Source organism: Akebia trifoliata, chromosome 16 (genome assembly GCF_017979445.1).
Source record: "Akebia trifoliata isolate Shusen 1 chromosome 16, ASM1797944v1, whole genome shotgun sequence".
Lineage (NCBI taxonomy): Eukaryota > Viridiplantae > Streptophyta > Magnoliopsida > Ranunculales > Lardizabalaceae > Akebia > Akebia trifoliata.
The window spans coordinates 25,816,302-25,838,197 of NC_141390.1; positions in this window are offsets into that span (position 1 = coordinate 25,816,302).

Below are 21,896 nucleotides of genomic sequence, written 5' to 3' on the forward strand. Positions count from 1 at the left end.
ACAATGTGAGAAAATAAGAAATCAAAAGACATCCCCTAGTTCTAATTAGGAAATTGTTGGGTCCTTGATGATTGTCCCTAAAATTATGATTTTTTTAATACTTGTTTTCCAATTTAGTAACTCATAATCAGAATTTGGGAAAAAAATATTTGCTATTTAACACACATTTTCCAAGTACTTAAATATTATTTAGTGGACGAGAATGAGATAATTTATACCCTTGCTTCATATGATAAGGTATTTTTGAAGCCATCAATTTGAATTGATATTTTATCCATCACGATTATTGGGCAAGAAATGCTCTAAGAGGCCAGTTGCTTTGCCCCTGCTAGTTCAGCCTATTGTCATCGAAAAATAACTAATACAATTTATTTGTGAACATGTATTGCATCTAAATACAGAAAACACTTAAAATCTGATTAGGTTTTAATTGTTCTCGTTGACTCTTTAGTAATAAAATTTTCAAAAATACTCATGACGTTACTGTAGACACCTTATTATTGCATTTGCCTAATTCGACAAGTCGTCACCTGATTTTGGTAGATTCCTAATGATGAATAAAGGAACTTGAAGTCTTGTAAGTACTACTTGATTTCTTCTGTTTCTAGTTTCCTTTCATCCATCTACTCGTCACGACTCGACATAGAAGTTTACGTACGCTTAGGATCGCTACATCTTACACCTAACTTAGCAAGCACGTACGCATAAATTCGTTACACAATTCGATAACTTAGAGACCATGCTACGCTAGAAAAATATAACTTTAGAACTTAGAAATACTCACACAGTAACTGAAAGAAATCTTACGATAAAATTCAAAAAAATTCGTAAAAAAATCATCAAAATGACGAAAAATACCGTTCATAAATTTAAGATCCCCGAAAAGTCTCGAAAGTACTTCCATTGCACTCAGAATGTGATTTCAAATCTAACGGGACCAAAATCGATGAAAACTGAGAAATTTATAAAAATTTGTAAAAAATCATCAAAATGACGAAAATACCCCTCATATACCTCGGACCTTCGAAAATTCTTGAAAGTACCTCCATTGCACTCAGAATGTGATTTTGAGTCTAACGAGACCCAAATCGATGAAAACAGGGAAGTTCGAGAAAAATTTGTAAAAATCGTCAAAAGACCAAAATAACCCTCAATATCCAACTCTACAATTTAGAGATCCCAATCCCTAGGACAATGTAAATCGAAATCCAATCTAAACTAAAAATAAAATTCAAATTAAAAATTAAACAATTCAAATTAAAAAATCCAAATAATTAAAATTAAAATCAAACAATTAAAATTAAATCAAACAACTAAATTTCAAATTAAAAATAATAACAATAAAAAAAAAAATTTGATCAACCAAAATAAAAATTTCAAGTAATCAACCATCAAAATTAAACTCAAATTCTATCAATAAATTTAAAATTTAAAATCGAACCCAATCTAAAATCAAATTAAAACTCGAAACTTAACCAATCGAAATCCAATCAACCGACCAAGTAAAAATTAAAATCAATTTAAATTAAAACGTAAATTAATCAACCCGTTCAAAATTTAAATTAAAAATTAAATCCAAATTAAACAATTAAAACTCAAATTAAAATCAAATTGAAAATCACCCAACCAATTAAAATGTAAAAATAAAATTAAAATCGAATGATCAACCAATCAAAAATTAAAATCAAATCAACTAACAACCAAATTTAATATCAAAATTCAAATTAAATTTTAATTGAAATTCAAAATTTAAAATCAAATACAAATTCGAATGTAATTTAAAATATCAAATTAAATTTCAAATCAAAATGTCGACAAAAATAAAAAAAAAAAATTCGAAATCAACCAATCGGAAGCAAAATCAATTCATTAACCAATCACAACTCAATAGTAGTAGGCTACCATTAAGACGAGTAGCACTGGATCACTACCCCCCATTCTTCAAAAAATAAAAATAAAAATAAAAAAATAAAATAAAATTTAAAAATAAAAAAATAAAAAGGGAAGAAACAAAAACGTGGGCACACCCACTTCATCTTCTCCAACGAGAATGCCCTCATTCTCTCCATAACTCTCTCCATCACTCTCCTCTCCAACGCACCTCCTCTACCCCCACGTTCTCAGCTCCTCTTCTTCTCAAACACATCTCTCTCATCGATGGTCTCTCTCACATTTTACTAAAAAAAATAAATAATAAATTGGCCCCATGATCTTTCCCAACTGATCACGTTCTGTTCTTCACGTTCATCTTTTTCTCCATTATAAAAACCTGCAAGAGGGCACTCATGAGGGGAGAGTCCTGATGTTTTCCACTTCTATTACTTCTCTAAAAATCAGCAGCAAAAAAGAAAAAAACAACAACCTCCATTAACGTCCCAACAACCTTCTCCCTTCACAAAAAAAAAAAAAAAAAAAACCCAGCAACTTTTCTTCTCCAACCAGCCCCATTTACCATCACCAACACCTCCATTAGCAGCCCCATTTTCAGCATCATCAACATCACCATTAGCAGCCTCATTTACCATCATCTACACCTCCATTAGCAGCCCTATTTACCATCACCAACACCTCCATTAGCAGCTCCATTTTTAGCATCATCAACATCACCATTAACAGTCCCATTTACCATCACCAATATCTCCATTAGCAGCCCCATTTTCAGTATCATCAACACCTCCATTAGCAGTCTCATTTACCATTATTTTCAGCATCATTATCATCACCATTAGCAGTCCCATTTACCATCATCAACACCTCCATTAGCAGTCCCATTTACCATCACTAACACCTCCATTAGCAGTCCCATTTTCAGCATCATCAACATCACCATTAGCAGCCCTATTTACCATCACTAACACCTCCATTAGCAGCCCCATTTACAACATCATCAACATCACCATTAGCAGTCCCATTTACCATCACTAACATCTCCATTAGCAGCCCCATTTTCAGCATCATCAACATCACCATTAGCAGCCCCATTTACCATTATTTTCAGCATCATTATCACCCTCATTAGCAGTCTCATTTACCTTTAGTTTCAACACCATTACAGTCTCCATTAACAGTCCCAACCATCCTCCATTAGCAGCCCCAATCTTGGTCCAAAATAACACCATCATCTCCCTCAATTGACATACATCTGCCCTTCAAATATTTTTTTTTCTCTCTTCTTCCATCATTGAACCTACAACACAGCCCTCATCATCGAAATCCCGACTCTCTCTCACGTTTTGCCTAGTTAAGTGTTCTCCATTGTTGGCAAGAACACATCTTTCTCTACACTCATCTCTCTGATCTCTATAGCAACGAGTGTTCACGAGTCTTCGAATCCCGCCTGAAGGAATCAATCCGCTATTCTTAGGTAATTCCATTTTTATTCTTTTTAATCATTATTATTATTATTATTATTATTTTTTTTTTTTTTGCTAGACTTGCCTCCCTTTTTTTTTTATTATAAATTTTTTTTTTCTTCTTGATTTTGCTTTTTTTAATGTATTTAAGTTAATTCACTGTTTGTTAGTTATATGTGGCACTAATGGTAATCTTCAAGTTTTTGAAATGTTAATGGATCGATTCGTTCATTTTTTGTTGATAGATTGACCGAGCCAATTTGCTAATATCAAGTTGGTGGACCGACTCATTGGTGTTAATATTATTGGGTTGATTCATCGATTTTTTTTTTTTTTTTGGGGTTAACTCATTACTATTGATCTACTTAATAAAAATTAATGGTGTACACGAAAGATAAAAATAAAAAATCGAGTTTCACAATAAAAATTGCGAGTCGACTCGCTGATTTTGGGGACATTGAGAATTTAATCGAATTTTTAAAAAATTAGGCACGTGGGTTAAATCACCGATTTAATACACGTGGCGATTCCAAAAAAAAATTAGGATTCTTTTGGTTAACAAATTGCGAGTCGACTCGCTGATTTTGGGGACATTGAGAATTTGAATCGAATTTTTTAAAAATTAGGCACGTGGATTAAATCACCGATTTAATACATGTGGCGATTAAAAAAAAAGGATTCTTTTGATTAATTGCGAGTCGACTCGCTGGTTTTGGGGATATTGAGAATTTGAATCGAATTTTTTAAAAATTAGGCATGTGGATTAAATCACCGATTTAATACACGTGGCGATTAAAAAAAAAAGGATTCTTTTGATTAATTGCGAGTCAACTCGCTGATTTTGGGGACATTGAAAATTTGAATCGATTTTTTTAGGCACGTGGGTTAAATCACCGATTTAATACATGTGGTGATTTTAAAAAAATAATCAAAGATTATTTTGATTAACAAATTACGAATCGACTCGCTGATTTTGGGGACATTGAAAAGTTGAATCGATTTTATTTTAAAAGTAGGTACATGGGTTAACTCACCGATTTAATACACGTGGCATTTCAAAAATCAAAATTCTTTGATAAAAAAATATGTGAGTCGACTCGTTGATTTTAATGCACGTGACAATTCAAAAAATCGAATTTCTTTGATAAAATGTCGTCAATGAGCGAATTCACTAATCTTATATACGCGGCATTGAAAATCGATTTCTTATTGTTCAAAATATGATCGAATTGATCCATTAATTTTTGGTGCCATGTATGCCTCATTAAATCATGTGATTATTTTAACCGTAGGATTTGTTTAGTAAATCCGGTGCAATTTGATGATTGGACCTTAGTTTGACTTTTAGTCTTTGAATGTTGACTGTAGGATATTTTTGGATCGTAGTAGACACTGATCATCTTGATCAGGCGGGTTCGGTGCCTAACACCTTCCGAAATCCGTAACCTGACCCCTTACCTATCTCTCTGATCCACGGACCGACCCATATCCATTTGGAGTTAATTTTGGTTCCTAGACCTAAACTGGGTGACGACTCCCTATTCTTTAAGAATCCCCGAGATACGTAGATCGAACCCCGTATCCGCTATTTAGCGAGACGGCCGGGGGTCGAGGCAATTTCAGTTACCGTTGTACAATTTAAATTTTATGGGTATTCAAGTATGTTATAATGACCTAAATCAAAATAGGGAGGTGATATAAAATTGGAAAATGGGTATATTTCTATTTCAAGAAATTAAGTAGAGAAAATTAAAAAAAAAAAATCCTTTAAAAATATTGAAAATGAGGGAAAATAAATTTGTAAAAGTAAAAGAAAATAATTTTCACCCCCCTATAACTGTTTTTATGATAAAGCATTTGTGAAAACCCTTGACCCCCATCGGGGGTTACTTGAGATGGTAAGAAGTGACAGGGTATGTTCCTTAGGCCATGACTTCGAATCTCTATATGCCCCTCCACCATAAAGGTGGCTACTTACAGGGACGGATTTAGAGTGGGGGCAATGGGGGCACTTGCCCCCATAAGAATTTTCAAACCTTTTTTTATAGTAATGAATTATTGCTCTCCCAATTTGTTTTACACTCTTAGTTGTCCCCACAAAATAGTTTTCATTGTTATGTTGCCCCCACAAAAAAACTTCCACTCTTACATTGCCCCCACATGAGTTAAATCCTGGCTCCGCCCCTAGCTACTTAACTTGCTTTACGTGATAGAGTGGGATGTCCGGGGATTAGTCTTCTTAGAGCCCAATGGACCAAGCATTGGCCCGCTACCACCCGGATCATCTTTAAAAAAATAAAATAAAAATAAAAATAAAATCTTGATCACATTGCTTCACTATTAGGCCTATTAATTAATGGGTATTATTCTTGCTAGCTTCATTCTATATAATACATACATATCAAATGAGATACTATAGGAGTGGATGTATCTATCAATAATACACGAATCCATATTTGAAAATCATTCGAATATAAAAGATCATCCAAATCTTAATTAATTTGATAGCCAAATTTTTTGTACAGTATCTGATTATTCAAATTGGAATGTTTGACTATCCATCCATTGACACCCCTATTCATTATCACGTCTCTCTGGCCCAATTTTAATTGGGCCTCACATTCCTAGCCCTAGCCCCACCTTTCCAATGGATATGATGGGCCCAATAAAACACAATCAAGATCTTGTTTCATTTAGACATATTAATGCCCGGAACCCATCCTATATTTATATATACAGAGTTGTGATGAATGCACGCGGTCTTAGTACGTGATTAGGTACGCGACTGATGTGGCAAGGGTACAAAACCATAGATCGTTTTCATCGGGATACACTGGAAAAAGATGTGTGGTTATGTGCCTTTGCCATGTTAGCCATGTACTGATAGCGTTTGCATTCATCATTATTCATTTATACGTCCAAGCTCAACTTGACTGACAATTTCACATAAAAATATTAAAAATACTAAATTAAAGATACAATATAATAATAAATGTGAGCGAAGAGATACAAAAATCCCATAAGACTGTTTGGCCAAGGAAGGGATCATAGGGGTCTACCTTAAAGTGTAAATGAGTCCAAGCACATTGACATCATCTCGAGCGCACAATACAATCCATTCTTTAGTAAGTTGTGAGGGAATACCCGAGAATCTATGACAAATAATAAATGTGCTAAAACGGTTATAATCCATGTGACAAGAAGCCCAAATTAGCAAGAATAGTAATGAAAAATCTATAAATAAGTGCTCCACGAAGAATCAAGGTATACAACTTTTGCTATTTTACGCTGTTACTTTGCCAATATTTTTTTACTGAGTTGAGCATTAAAATATGGTCATTGGAACCGAAGGAGCGTCCTCAAGAGGCTGGTCAGGGTGAAAGGTGGAAGGTTCTCAAAAATCGCCGCCACATTAAATAATATATTATATTAGATTAGTCGGTCGGGCCAAGCTCTCTGACTGGGTCTAACTAACAATCCGAACCCTAAACATGAATTGGGTCTAATCCACTCCCACCCGAGAACTTGATAGGCATTGTAACACAATGGTACAATAGTTTAACATCTTTGGACAAGAACTAAAATGCATCAATCTTTGTGACTCTAGTGGTCCTGATATCTTGATCCCCACTCAGAGGGTTTGAAATATAAGGATCCCTTGAAATCTAAACATCTTTATTTGTTTGATTTTGTCTTTGTTTTTGTTTTTTTATGTTTTGGTTTTTTGTTTTTTTGTATTTTTTTATATATTTTAAATGGACTAATATTTTGGTTGATTAAGTTGTTGAGGGTTTACTAGGTTGGTCATTGTTACTTGAGGGAACCAGTTTGGGTCAAAAGTTTGACTTTTAAAACAAGGACCAAAGACCAGGACTTTGAGAAATTTGATGTGCCGGTCATGTACTCCCCCCGGGTCTTGGGTTGAAACCCAACTCAATCTCTCCGTTAGAACCGCAATATTCTTCAGGTCTCTCTGACCCATAAAAGATTATTTTATATTCTGTTGTAAAATCTATGGGTTCAGTGGCCTAAATTACAAAAAATAGTGCCTCATGGAGTGTAAAGGAGGGTAGGAGTTGGTGTGTTACTGTACTTCCAAGAGTATGGAATCCTCTTTTTTCTTCTACAAAGAGGATGATCTCCTCACCAAACTTCAATCTCATCGATGACTTCTATCCATTGGATTTAAGCATTATTTTTTAATGGGCCAAGCCCATGAATTAAAATACATTGGGTTCAAATCCCCAATGAAACACTCATATCCAATAAATAAATCACCAATCAATCTTTTACCGGGTCAAAAGAGTGTGTTCTGATCATATGGGTTTCTGTTATATGCTAGAAGAAGAATGAGTCCTCGGGCCATGTTTGAATTGAGAGGAGAGAATTTGGGACAACTTTTGAAATTTTAAAATATCTTAAAAGAGATCCAGGGCAGAGTTAGAATTATAAAATATTTTAAAAGTATTTCTCTCCTCTTCTCCCCAGTTTGGGAGATAAAGAAAATTCACTTTTTTTTTTCTCTAATTCTTTTCTCTTCTCTCCCCACTTAACAATCCAAACAGGAGAAATGGAGAGAAAGTCATTTATTTTCTTTTCATTTCTCTCAATCTAAACACAACAAAATTAGAGAGGGATTAATATCTCAAACATAAGATTGAGTTTTTTGATCATGAGTGACATCTCTAATAAAAGGACTCAAATTAATTATAATATAAAAAAGAAATTCCCTACTACAAATTTTATATAGAAATTTTAATCAATATATAACACATGGTTCGAGATAGTGCATGATGTGGTCTGATATATAACCATCCGATCAATTTCCTCTTTGTTACTTAAATTAAAATTATGAATATGGGAAAAGGTTGCATAGACCTAGGGACCATGTAGAGTATGGATCATTTGGATAATGTGGACTATCCCGTTGGTCCAAATGACAACTCAACACTCTTGTTTGTGATTTATTAGAAAAATTTTAGATTTATCTTTGACCCAATGTTAATTCAATAATCCAACTGTACAATAAAAAATGTTTATAACTTGGAAATTATTCACGTAAAAATACTATTGATTTCGACATTCCTAATCTCATGAAAAATTAATTAACTTAAAACTAAAAGATTACTTCAAAAAGATATTATTCATTCTGACACTTTTAGATTAATTTTTATGTATTTTATTTTTATAAGTAAATGGCTCGAAGAATATTATTAGAATGGACTGCTGACAATGATTATTTGATAAAACTTTGATTTGGAGATAGCGCCTTTCATGTAATTAGAAATATTAGAATAAACTTATTTTTACTGGCACTGATTATGTTATTGCGCGAAAGGATCGTAGGATCATCTAGCATGAAACGTAAAGAATAAAGATTTAAGTATAGACCAACTCTTTCATGTATATAGTAAAAAAAAAAAAACTTTGATTTTTTCATTTGTACATCAAATTTATCTCAAATAATTGACTGGGCTAGTGGGCCATGTACTCACATCTCCTTTTGAAGAATTCTTCCCATACTAACCCTCACACCTCAGTCAAAAAAACGAAAAAAAAAAAAAAAAACCAATCAATTGGTTTGTTGTTCTTCATTAAGGAAAGATGAATCCAAGATAAAGGTCAAGCCATCTCATCTTGGTGATTGATTCAATTAACGATCACGTCGGGAATGGCAGGTGGCAATACAACATGAACACGACCAGCAAAATTCTTCGAATTAATTGTCGGGCAGTTATTTCCAGGTATATTTGTATCACATGAAGGACCAGAAGGATTGGTTGGTCCTTTACCAAGAGATTGAATCACAATATCACCACCTTTCTTCCACCATTGATCTTCATCCAAGCATCTCGACTCCACGAGAGAGTTGAAACCCGATATCAACACGACGAAAATTATCCAAACTGTGAAGAAATTTCTTCTATGAGAAGCCATGTTTTTGTTGAATATGAGAAATGTTTGAGGATTAAAAGAGCTGTGTTTAGAGGGTATAGGGTTTGTAAGGAGAAGCTTTGAGTTAATAAAGTATATATAGACTTGTTGTCATGGCTAGGTTTGGATTCAAGGAAAGCCGGGTCGGGTCAGAGTTTGACTTATAAAACACGTATTATAGACCAGAAATTCAAAAAGTTTGATTTATTCTCCCACCCATTTAAAATACCCACTAAAGTTGACTACAATAGGGAACAAAAAAATAAAAAAATGTTCCTATGTAGTGTAATAAATGAGTATATATATATATTCTCATATTTTCTCAAGTAGACGGATCCATAATTTCCATGCAAGTGTATTCTCATATTTTCTCAAGTAGACGGATCCATAATTTCCCTGCAACACACTTGTGGGTCCAGTACTGACCCATTAGTGTTTCACCTACGTTTGATGGACTTACACATCAAAACTAAGGTTACAACATGGGTGGGTCAAAGCTGAACCCACTAGATTGGACCCGACCTTGGGTCAGGTCTGAGCATAGTAAGCTGGGATTTGACCAACGAAAAAAAAAAAAATGCTCGATTCAAATAGGATTGGGTATTGAGCAACTTGATTTGCCTGAACCCAAACCTAAACTTAATATGATTATAATTTAAAAATATTTTTTACATCTTAGTTTCTTTCACGTACACAATTCATATTTTAATGTGTATGTTTTTGTTTATGTAAATATTAATGTGTGATTATTTCCAATAAATAAACAATTTCTTAGTTATTAAAATTATATTACAATTTTAAATATTTTTTTTTTCTTTTTTTGAAATTATGATTAGTATTAAATAAATATGATTATTTTAGTCAACTTTCTTCCTCTTTATTTGCTCATAATTTCATGTACATAAAATTTTAAAATAAAATTTCAGGATAAATAATTGTAATTTTAAGTTTTTTAACACGGCACTCGTCTGTATATAAATCGTTATCAATACTAAATTGTCCAATATTGATTAAATTATTATCTAAAACAAGGACCAAAGACAAGGACTTTCAGAAATTTGATGTGCCGGTCGTGTACTACTCAAAATCACCATTGGACCCGCAATATTCTTTTGGTCTCTCTGACCCATAAAAGAATTGTTTTTTTCTTCTATTGTCAAATCTATGGGTTCACCATGAGGTGAGCCCGAATTACATAAATAATGCCTCACGGAGTGCAAAGGTGGGTGGGAGTTGGTTTGTTACTGAACTTCCAAGAGTATGGAATCCTCTCTTTTCCAACTACAAGAGGATGATTTCCCCACTAAGCTTCAATCTGATCAATGATTTCTAACCATTGGATTTGACCATTATTTTTCATTAGTCAAGCTCATGAGTTAAAATCCATTGATTTCAAATCGAAAGTGAAAATACTCAGATCCCATAAATAAATCACTAATCAATCTTTTAGTGGACCCAAAAGAATATGATCTGATCATATGGGCTTTTGTTATTTGCTAGGAGAAGAAAGAATTACCGACGACTCGGAGAAGGATTAATATGATCTTGAATATCAGATTGAGGTTTTGGAAGTTGGAATAAGAGTGACATCCTTAATAGAAGGATCTGATTATATAAAAAAACGCTCCCTACTACAAAATTTAAATAAATTTTTTAATCAATATATAATAGAGTGGTTCGAGATCGTATACTATGTGGTTTGATAATCATCTGATCAATTTCCCCTCTGTTACTTGAGTTAAAATTTTATATATATTGTTTTGTTTTCACAACGTTAAGTTAAATTACCTAATGGTTGGTTGCCCCCTCACTACGTGAAAATTGAAAAATTCGATAGCAAAAATTGACGAGCCAAAGCCCACGAATTTTAGAAACTGAATTTTGACAGTCTAGGACCGTTGAAATTCTTGATGTTCCTAGATTTGATGGCTTAAAGCTGTCGAATTTCTCTCATCCTTTATAAATTTGACAATTTTGATCTGTCGAAAAAAAAAATTGACAATGAAAAACTTGACACCAATTAGACCTCTTGGTCCGTCAAATTTTATGAAAGTCAAATTTGGATTTTTTTCACATTGTGCCTATAGGATTGTTTGGATCAACCTATTATAACCTTATCAAGTTCAGATTAGGTATGGATCTTGTCTACATTTTATTGGATTGATCAATTTTAAATTTATCTTTGACCCAATGTTAATTCAACAATCTAACAGAAGACAGAAAAATTGTTCATAACTTGGAAACTATTCACGTAAAAGTACTATTGATTTTGACATTCCTAATCTCAGTAGAGGTTAGGTAGCTTAAAATTATAAAATATAATCCTAAAAAAAAATATTATTCATTTTGACATTTTTAGATTAATTTTATATATTTTGTTTTTATAAGTTAGGGGGTTGGTGACTAATATTAAAATGGACTAATTAGTAATGTTAGAATAAAATTATTTTTACCGGCACTGATTATGTTATTGCACGTTAGGATCGTCTAACATCACACCATAAGTGTTTAACAATTGGTAGCGCACGCACGAGACTAAAGATTTAAGTATAAATCACCAACTCTTTCATATATAGAGTATAAAAAAATAATTTTCTAGAATTTTTCATATGTACATCGAATTTCTTATAAGTAATTGATTGGGCTTACAACCCCGCTGCCACATCTCTTCCGAAGATTTCTTCGTAAAACAAAATCAAAAAACAAAAAAACAAAAACAAAAACAAAAACAAAAACAAAAACAAAAACCACTTAATTGGTTTGTTGTTCTTCATTTAGGAAAGTTGAATCCAAGCTCTCATCTTTGTGATTCATTCAATTAACGACCATGTCGGGAATGGCAGGTGGCGATACAACATGAACACGACCAGCAAAATTCTTTGAATTAATTGCTGGGCATTTTCTTCCAGATATATTTGTATCACATGAAGGACCAGAAGGTTTGGATGGACCTTTAGCGAGAGATTGAATCACAATATCACCACCTTTCTTCCACCATTGATCTTTATCCAAGCATCTCGACTCCACGAGAGGGTTGAAACCCGATATCAACACGAAGAAAATTATCCAAACTGTGAAGATATTTCTTATATGAGAACCCATGTTGCTGCTAAAAGAAATGTTTGAGGATTAAAAAGCTGTGTTTAGAGGGCGTGGCTTTTGTAAGGAGAAGCTTTGAGTAAATAAGGAATTTATAGACTTATGGGTATTGCTAGGTTTGGATTCAAGGAAAACCGGGTCGGGTCAGAAATTGACTTCTAAAACACGTATTACAGACCAGAAATTCAAAAACTTTGATTTAATCTCCCACATATTTAAAACGCCACTAAAGTTGACTAAAATATTTAACAACAAAAATAAAAAATGTTCCTATGTAGTGTAATAAATAAGTATATATATATATATAATTCTCATATTTTCTCAAGTGGACGGATCCATAACTTCCATGCAACACACTTTTAGGCCCACTGACCTATTAATGTTTGGCCCACTTTTGATTGACTTACACATCAAAATGTTGTTTATTTTAAGAATATCCTACCAAATGCATTAATCTTTTTTTTTTTTTTTTTTAATTACAAAATATTGATCCATTTATGATACAAAATGATCAAATCAAGTGTTCAGAAATCAACAATCAAGTTGATTTTTTGTGTCAAAGTCAACCAAAGCTACATGTAGTTAGCCGAACCGAAAAAGGGTAACATTTCAAGGCAACTTTATAGTATCTGAGGTCACACTAGAATTATGAATATGAGAGTAATGATCATCTACAGCTGATGTTAAATAACATTATCCAACATCACATCAAACTATTGCCACGTTTCACTGTCCCCCCAATTTAGTTATCTATATTTCTAAGCCATGTATGGGATTCAAATGTTTTCCTATCCTGATAAAAATAACTCGAATTCCATGGCTAGAATTGGCTGTCAAGCTGACTTTCAGAATGTAGATCCACCAAAGAGTACCGGACCAAATATTTATGGGCCAGTGGGCCCAATATGGTATTCCACGTGGCATAATTTGGTATGATGTTGGATAATGTTACTCACACCAGGAGATCATACTCGTGTATATGTATTTGCTTTAGCTTGTCAAAGAAGGAATGAGAAAATCTGAAACGAGATTTCACAGAATAAAACCCTTTTGGTCAGCGCACAATGGTTGACTTTGAACAATGCTGATGGCCTTGCTTTTGCAAGGAAGTTGGTCGACTACTTGTGAACCACACGTCACTTGTCCAAGAACGTAATGTTCAAGTTATTATGGGACTCTTGTCTTCATTTGGCCTAACAAAAAGGTTTAGTATGAGTTTGTGTCGTGAGAATAGAAGAAAAGGTGCTAAACTCTTACGACATTTGATCTATAACTAGGACGCGTGTTCAGATTCAACTTTAGACCTATGGGATTAAGGGCGTAGATTAAGATTATGTTTGAATTGAGAGAAGTGGAGAGAAGAGAAATACAATTTCTCTTCACCATATTTGAATTGATAAGAAAGAATTTGGGACAACTTTGAAGATTTAAAATATCTTAAAAGAGATTTAAGGGCAAAGTTTAAATTATAAAATATTTTAAAAGATCTCCATTTCTCTCCTCTTCTCTCTATTTTTGAAAAGAAAGAAAATTTAATTTTTTTTTCTTCTTTCCCTAGTCGACAACCCAAACAAGAGAAATGGAGAGAAACTTAATTATTTTCTCTTCTCTTCTTTTCTCTCCATTTCTCTCAATCCAAGCATAATGGCAAGGTAATAAAGTTGGAGAGATATTACTAGAAAAAAGATGAAAAAAAGGGTAGAGTCATTTTGGAGTAACATTAAAATTGACGTCAATGTTCACATTGTTGATGTGGATGTACACATGCATAGTTATAGGTGCTTTTCACTTGTATCTTGATACGAAACATCTATGGTTTCGTACATACATCCACATAAAAAATGTGAGAGTTGATGTCAATTTAATGTTACTTCAACATTTCTAATTTCAAAAAGGTAATATGTAAAGTTGAAGGGGTATTCTTGTAGAGGGAGAGGATCTTGTAGTACTTTTTCTTATAGTTTCTGTAGTGAGTTTTTAGTGGGAGACATTGACAAATTAAAAAGATAAACTAGCACCTCAAACGTGTAATTATCATGTTGTAGATTAAATTAAATTTTTTTTATTTTTTTTTGATAAAAAAAGGTTTTTGAGTCTCATCAAAAGCTTTGAAAATGAATGATCCCTGAACTTTAATTTTTTAACGAACCTATTTTTATAATTCATTGCACTGAATTGCATGAAAAAAAAATAATATAGAAGGTTTACTCCCTCTTGAAAAAGGGAGAAAGAGGATAAATTTTTTCTCAAAGCACGAAGATCTAGACAAAAATCGAGAGCAAGGCCAATGGCAAGATTGAGGTTAAGATGGATTTATGATCAAGGTTAGGGGCAATGTTAAAAGATATAGATCCCAAGAAAGAGAGAGCCTAATTAGCCAATCAGTAGAAGGGCCTTCCCACTCAAGTAGGATAGTTGGCACATTTATTGGCATTAATCAATTGGGAATTAGTCCCCTCATATTTCTTTATCGAGCAAAGAAAGAGAAATAGAATGTGCTCAATCTAATGCCCTAGTTTAAGTTGAGACAAAGAGAGCAGGACCTACCGTTTAAATACTTTCCTTACTAATATAGTTTAAGCCTTATTAAGGGTTGTTTTGATCAAATGGCTTACCACATCAGCAATCCAACACCACATATCCTTCTAAATTTCATAAAAAAATAAATACAAAAAACAATCAAAAAATAACTTTTTGAATATGATCCAAGGTCTTGAAAATGGATAGTTACCCAACTTCCACTTAACTCCCAAACTTAAAATTAAAATTCAATGGTGAAAAATAGCTTTTTAAAGATTTTTCCCCCCAAAATTGATATAATTTAATCCTCTACAACTCGAAAGCATTCGATCATGTTTTAGGATTACAAGGTGCGCCTGAAGACCATTAGTAAGGGTAAAATGGGTAACATCCTTACTAACTTTGTAAGGTTAGTTGGACTCTTTATTATATATGTATATATGAAGTGTTATCATAATTTGTATTGTGACATTCCAAACCATTTTTTTTTGGTAGAGATTAAGATAGGACTAAATTGATTTTAGATTAAGATTAATTAAATATAGATTTTCTCTAATTAAGATTTTTTTTTTTACTATAGAATGATTTAAGATTAAGATTGAAAATAGATTATCTCTATTTAAGATTAATTTTACTATAGTTTTTTAGAATAATGATTTTTTGACACCCCCTCGGACATGCGCCCCGAGACATGGCATGTGCGAGAACTATAGATTTTCCTCGGGATACACAAATGCACATATTTATGGGGATGTACAGTTGTGTATCACGAGGAAAAAAAATCAATGGTTCTAGCCCATCCCATGTCAGAGAGCGTATGTCAGAAGGGGCGTTAGAAAATCACGAGTTTATCTTTTTATTATGGAAATTCTATTCAATTTCTGTAATTAATCATAAAAGAATCAATAGAATATCAGATATTCATATGGTATTAGAGCTGAAGCTCCAGAGTAACAACTATCCATCTTGGTTCACCATCTCTGATGTCGGCATTATTGTTGTCGTTGCACCGTAAAATTTTAATAATTAGAACTATGAATCACATAAAATTAGAAATGAAACATGAATCATTTATTATGATTTGTAATGTTGTTCTTGTTCCTTACATTTCTTTTTATGCTAAAACCCTAAATGAGTTTATATAAACCATGTAACCAAATGAGATTCATGATTTTAGAAAATTACTTTATGTAATCTTATTCTAATACTAGAAAATCAGAATCTGGAATTAAAATTCAACTGTACTCTGAACCAAACACTCTACAATGTCTTATCGGATCTTTTTCGGGCCTATTAGATCTATAAATCATTTGTCAGACCAAAAAATCAGCTTAATTAATAGATGATTTATCAGTGTTGGTTTGATTAGTAGTATTTACTAAACTTTCGATTTGATCATATTTATAAATTTGGAATTTAAAAAGTATTACCAATCAATTAAACTAATTTTATTTGTAAGATTTACCAAGTGATCAACAAATAATAGATAGAATATGGTTCAAAGATGGATCCACTCCTACTATAAAAATTATTAAAAGCATTATTATATACTAGAGATGTTACGAATCCAATATGGTATGATAATGACCTAACCCATGATTAACTATGTGATTTGATCATCCAACATAAGATCCCTATGAGCTCAATATTGGCATAGGTATAGACCATTTATTTTTCATAGTAGGAGGTACTTTTCTTAAATATTTGGTGGGTAGATCAATTTTTTTCCATGTAGTTGAATTTGTTACTGCAAATATAAGAGTTGCAACCCAAATTCAATAATAATACCAATATATCAATTGCTTATGAATCTAACAACAATACAATTTCAATATTAAGTATATTTACTGTTCCACCCAAGGTTTGTGTTGAGCATGATGTCCAGGGGCGGACTAAGAGAATTTCAATTGCGGGGGCCAAACTAATAGTGTGAAAATGAAATTATAAAATTATAAGTAATAAGTCGATTTTAGAATTTTTTTTTTAAACATTTATTTATAGAAATAAGGGGATTTAGAAGAAAGAACTTAAAAAATTAGAAAAGGTAATTTATTGACTTCTTGCAATACAAACCAATTAGTCTCATACCATTTTGACCAAAATAACCTTTATTTAGAAAAAAAAGAGCCAAAATTGTCAAGTGAAGGTAACTTGATTTTGTGAGTTTTAACATTACTATTTATTGAGGTATATAACTGGTTAGTGAAACTGTGAAAGAATTTTTCTTTCTTTAAGGTTTTATATATAAAAGGGTAAGTTTGGCTTTAGTAATTTAGTAAAATTTTAAATCTATACCTTATGGCATCCTAAACATGATCCGATTTCATAGGGATACAAAGAACAAAATTCTATGAGATTTGAAAAAAACTTAAAAAAAGTTATTTTTCACTATTAAATTTGAATTTTAAATTTGGGAGTTCAATAACTATCCATTTTAAAAACCTTGGATCAAGCCCTAAAATAGTTATTTTTTTTTGAAATTTATTTGGAACCGAGTTTTTCCATGAAATCTAGAGCATTGTGGTGTTGGATTGCCTTTTTGGTTATCCATTTGTGTTGTATGAGCCTTAATATGATTTGAAATCTTTCTAAATGTTTCTCTATATAAAAATATGCAAGATTTAGTTGAATTTTTATTACAATAACTCCTTAGGAGTTCTGACAACTCCAATAGAATTTTACTTTATAAAGTTTGTTGCCCACCAAACCTTGAAGTGGGGATCCATGTCATAAAATTCAAATTGATGGGGTTACCTTGGAGTGAATTCTACCCGCATCAATATGTGACATCCAAAAACCTTATCTGATGCCACAAGGTTATAATGGACAAAATTCTAAGAATTTTGAAAACAAGTTAATTTTCAACGTTTAATATTAATTTAAATTTGGGAGTTTGGTATCATCCACTTTCAACATCTTCAGTCAAGCTCAAAAATAAATTTTTTTTTTAACGTTTTTCTTTTGAATATGAGTTTTTTCCTAAAATCTAGAAGGTTACGGGGTTGGATTGTCAATTTGATAATCCATGTGAGCCCAATGACTGTTAGTAAGATTTTAAATCTTACTAAATTAGTCGTGCTAGCTTGATTCATAAAGTAAGGTTTGTTCAATAACAAACTTGATAATGTAAGGGAGTTTTTGTAATAAAATTTCAATAGACTCTCTAAAAATATATTTTGTGGGGGCCACACACGTCCGCATGTAGCTCATTCCGTTCAATTGTGAAAGAGGTTTTTTATCCCAAAGGAGATTATTATCCCGCTTGTTGTCGGGATATATTCTTAATATAGAGCTTTGGGGTGCTCTTTTACCTCTAATAGATTTATACAAAAATAAACAAAAGAAAATGAAAATAAATTAGTCCCCAAAAGCAGTGAAATCGAAGCAAAATAACATTCCCTTTTTTGCTAGGTAAGCGAGATTACTTGTCAAAATAACACCCCTTTTGTAACAAGCAAACTTTTGTTTCGTTGATTAATGTTAGAGATCACTAAATTAGGGAACATAACAAAGACCTTTATTTAGTTTTGATCGGTTTTATTAGAATCGATGTCTGCGAATATAATTACAAGTTACATTGTGAAGTAAAACATTTGCAAGCTCTTGAGGAACGTTAGTTTCATCCTTAATTATAAAAAAAAACACCCTCATGACAAGCACCAAGTCCAGCAAAAAAAAAAATTCTCGATTTAATTAAGAGATAAGATGGTTTGGACTCTAAATAAGTATAGATAACTACCCAGATTTAGACATATTTCTTTGGACGTGAGAGATGTTAGAGATCAATTATTTAATTTGTCTCTTCTAAAGAACCACACACTGCTAGTCGGGCCTACAGGTCCGAAACCCGGCCATAAAAAATAAAACAAAAAAATAAAAAAGAACCTCTAAATCATTTTGATTGACATATTAAATGTTAACTATTGGATGATCCAATATAATATCCATATTTGCCCCAAGACTAAGGAAAAATATTAGCTAATAAATATACGTACACCAACTCTTTTTCCACATATAACAAAAACAAAATGTTGAATATTTCATATCTACATCAAATTGTTTTCAAGTAATTGAATGGGCTCACAAACATGGACCCACACCTCCTTATGTAGGTCTAAGAATTCTATCCATGGCCACATTTAAAAATAAAAAATAAAAAATAAAGACAAATTCAAGATCAAGTTATACTATCTTTGTGATACATTCCATTATGAGTAGAAACAGTTGTAAAGCCATCGACGACGTTAGGAAAGACAGGTGGTACACCGTGGACATGGGCATGGCCTGAGAAGTTCTTCAAGTTAATTCATGGGCAATTTTGTCCAGGTATATTTGTATCACATGAAGGGCCGGAAGGTGGTGTTGGGCCTTTTTGGAGAGACTGAATCACAATGTCCTCGACTTTGTTCCACCACCATTGATCTTCGTCCAAACATCTTGATTCAGCAACATTGTTGAAACCCGATATCAACACGACGAAAATGATTGAAACTACTAAGAAATTTCTCTTACAAGAACCCATGATTTGGCTGAATATGAGAGAACTTTTTTAAAAAAAATCTTTTTTGAGTAGGAGTTAGGGTTTGAGGATTATGAAGAAGTTTTTACTTAGAGAGATATATGGGTTTTGTATGGAGAAGCTGGGATGATAGGAAAAAACATTCATTAAGAGACTTATATATAAAGTTTTAGGTTGGTGTTTAAGGAAAGCCGGGTCAGTTCCATGGTTTGAGTTTGACTTCAAAAACATGGACCATAGACCAGATCCTCATTCAAGTAAGACTAACTTGGAAGTTACCTCATTCTTCACATCCTCTTCCATAGCTTCGCTAGCAGTATTATACTTTGACCAACTCCACGATATATTCATTAATATTAATGTTTTTTTAATAAATATAAGTCGACCAAGCCAATTAAATTGAACCATAGTCTGGCAAATTTGAAAAAATTACAGTCCAATCATCGGTCAAAATTTAAAACATTGGCTTTAATTTTCTGTTTTCGTTATCTATATATTGTGATTTTGATAACAATTGAGATTAAGTTTTATTTTCATTTTTTTTTTAAGTGACAAACCAATTTGTAGCTATTTAGCTGTTAGACCGGGTCACAATGAGACCTGATAGCTTCTGTTGACACAGCTTGACAAATTTAAAACTTGAACAAGAAGTTTGTGTCCATCTTCTTTCCATATAGGTATGATGCCTCGAACTAATAAGTTTTTGGATCAGTAGTTAGGATCAGATGAAGTTGATTTATTCAGTGGATGTGACTGTATTTGCATCCCATAATGGTGTCCCCACACTGTGTGAAAACTGAAAAGATCGACAAGAAAATTTGACGGGCCAAAACCCACAAAATTCTGACGGCCTACGGCCGTTGAAATTTTTGATGATCCCCAATTCGACGGCTTAGAACCATCAAATTTCTCCCATCCTCCATTAATTTAACAGTTTCGGTACATCGAAAAAAATAAATTTGACGCCTTGGTCTGTCAAATTTTATGAAATTTGACGGCCTTAGGACTCAAATATAGGCTTTTTTCACATTGTGCCATAGTGTGTTTATGTCAATGTTTTAAAAACAGAATTTATTTAATTGGCCAGACGATGGTTCAATTTTGCTGGTTAACGCTCTCAAAGGAGCTCGTTATCCTTGGAAGATAGAATTTAGGGAAGCCAATGGAATAGCTGATGCATTAGCTAATTATGCATCAACTACATCGTCCTCTGGAGTTTTTGACTCTATAGATGATTTTCCTTAGTTCGGAAGGCATTTGCTAGAGATCGAAGGGTCTCCCAAACCCTAGGCAAGTGTAAATTTGTTTATTTTTATTAATATAAATCCTTGCTTGATTAGCAAATATATATTCTTAAATTTTCTTAATTGAAGTTGGAGATTTTCTATGTTCTTGAAACAAAATTATAAATCCAACAAAATAATTGTAGAAAGTGAAGATTGGAAAGGACTTATATATATATTTTGATGTGATTGAAGCACGGAAGAGCCACTGTCCTTAAAACCAAATTCGTACCCTTTTAGGATGATATCTACAATGCAAAAGGCTCCGATGATTTCCAAGATTCAATAGACATGTTCCTATTAGTCGTGCACTCGAAAATAGTAGACTTACAATGACCTCGATCGGTCTAGTATAAACAACGAGATTTAGAGTGAATTGTTTAGTAGAGAAGATGAGAGAGACCAGAAAGTTATTTTTTGTGTATCTACAACTCTAGGGCATAACCTTTCTTATAGGATTTGGGCCCAACAATCTACTGGTGATAAAAATGCATGGGCTTTAATTTGGCATGTTTCTGAACGTTGAGATGAGAAGAATCAATGGATCTTTAAGAAAAAGAGAGTAAATAAATTTTAGTTGTTGGCTTGTCACCTTGCCAACCCTTTGAACTAGGTTGCCCCTAATTGATCATTTGCCCTTTATGAAAGTTTTCTTTTTTCAATGTGCTTAAGACATTATTTTCATAGTTTTTTGAGACTTAAAGAGTAAAAAATAAGGATGAATAATCTATCTTTGCATTATTTATAGTTATCTTAACTATAGTTGTTGTTTCTCACTCTGAGTTGACTTGAATATTCAATTCGTCAGAGTATTGAGAGGATGGAATTTTTCAGTTTCTCACTGCTGTTTTAGTAGTGTTTCTCCTACACCCTGAGGTAGTTTTACTACTTTTTCTTGAGTTCAACCAGATTTTGTGTACATCATGATAGTCAATCAAAAGCATTAGAACAAGAAAATTTTCACGAGGTTTATGCATTCCTTCCAGATGTAGGTAAAAGAAGATGAATGATTATTCTCCTTCTAACAATGATCGAGTCCATCGTGGTTGATATCGAATATGATAGACTTCTTGTACTTGAAGTGACTTCCTGATTAGGATCTTCTTTTTGAGTTGTTTTGTGTGATTCATCGAGAAGAGAAAAGATACGAATCTTCTCTTGTATTGGCATCTTTTGCTCCTTGATAAG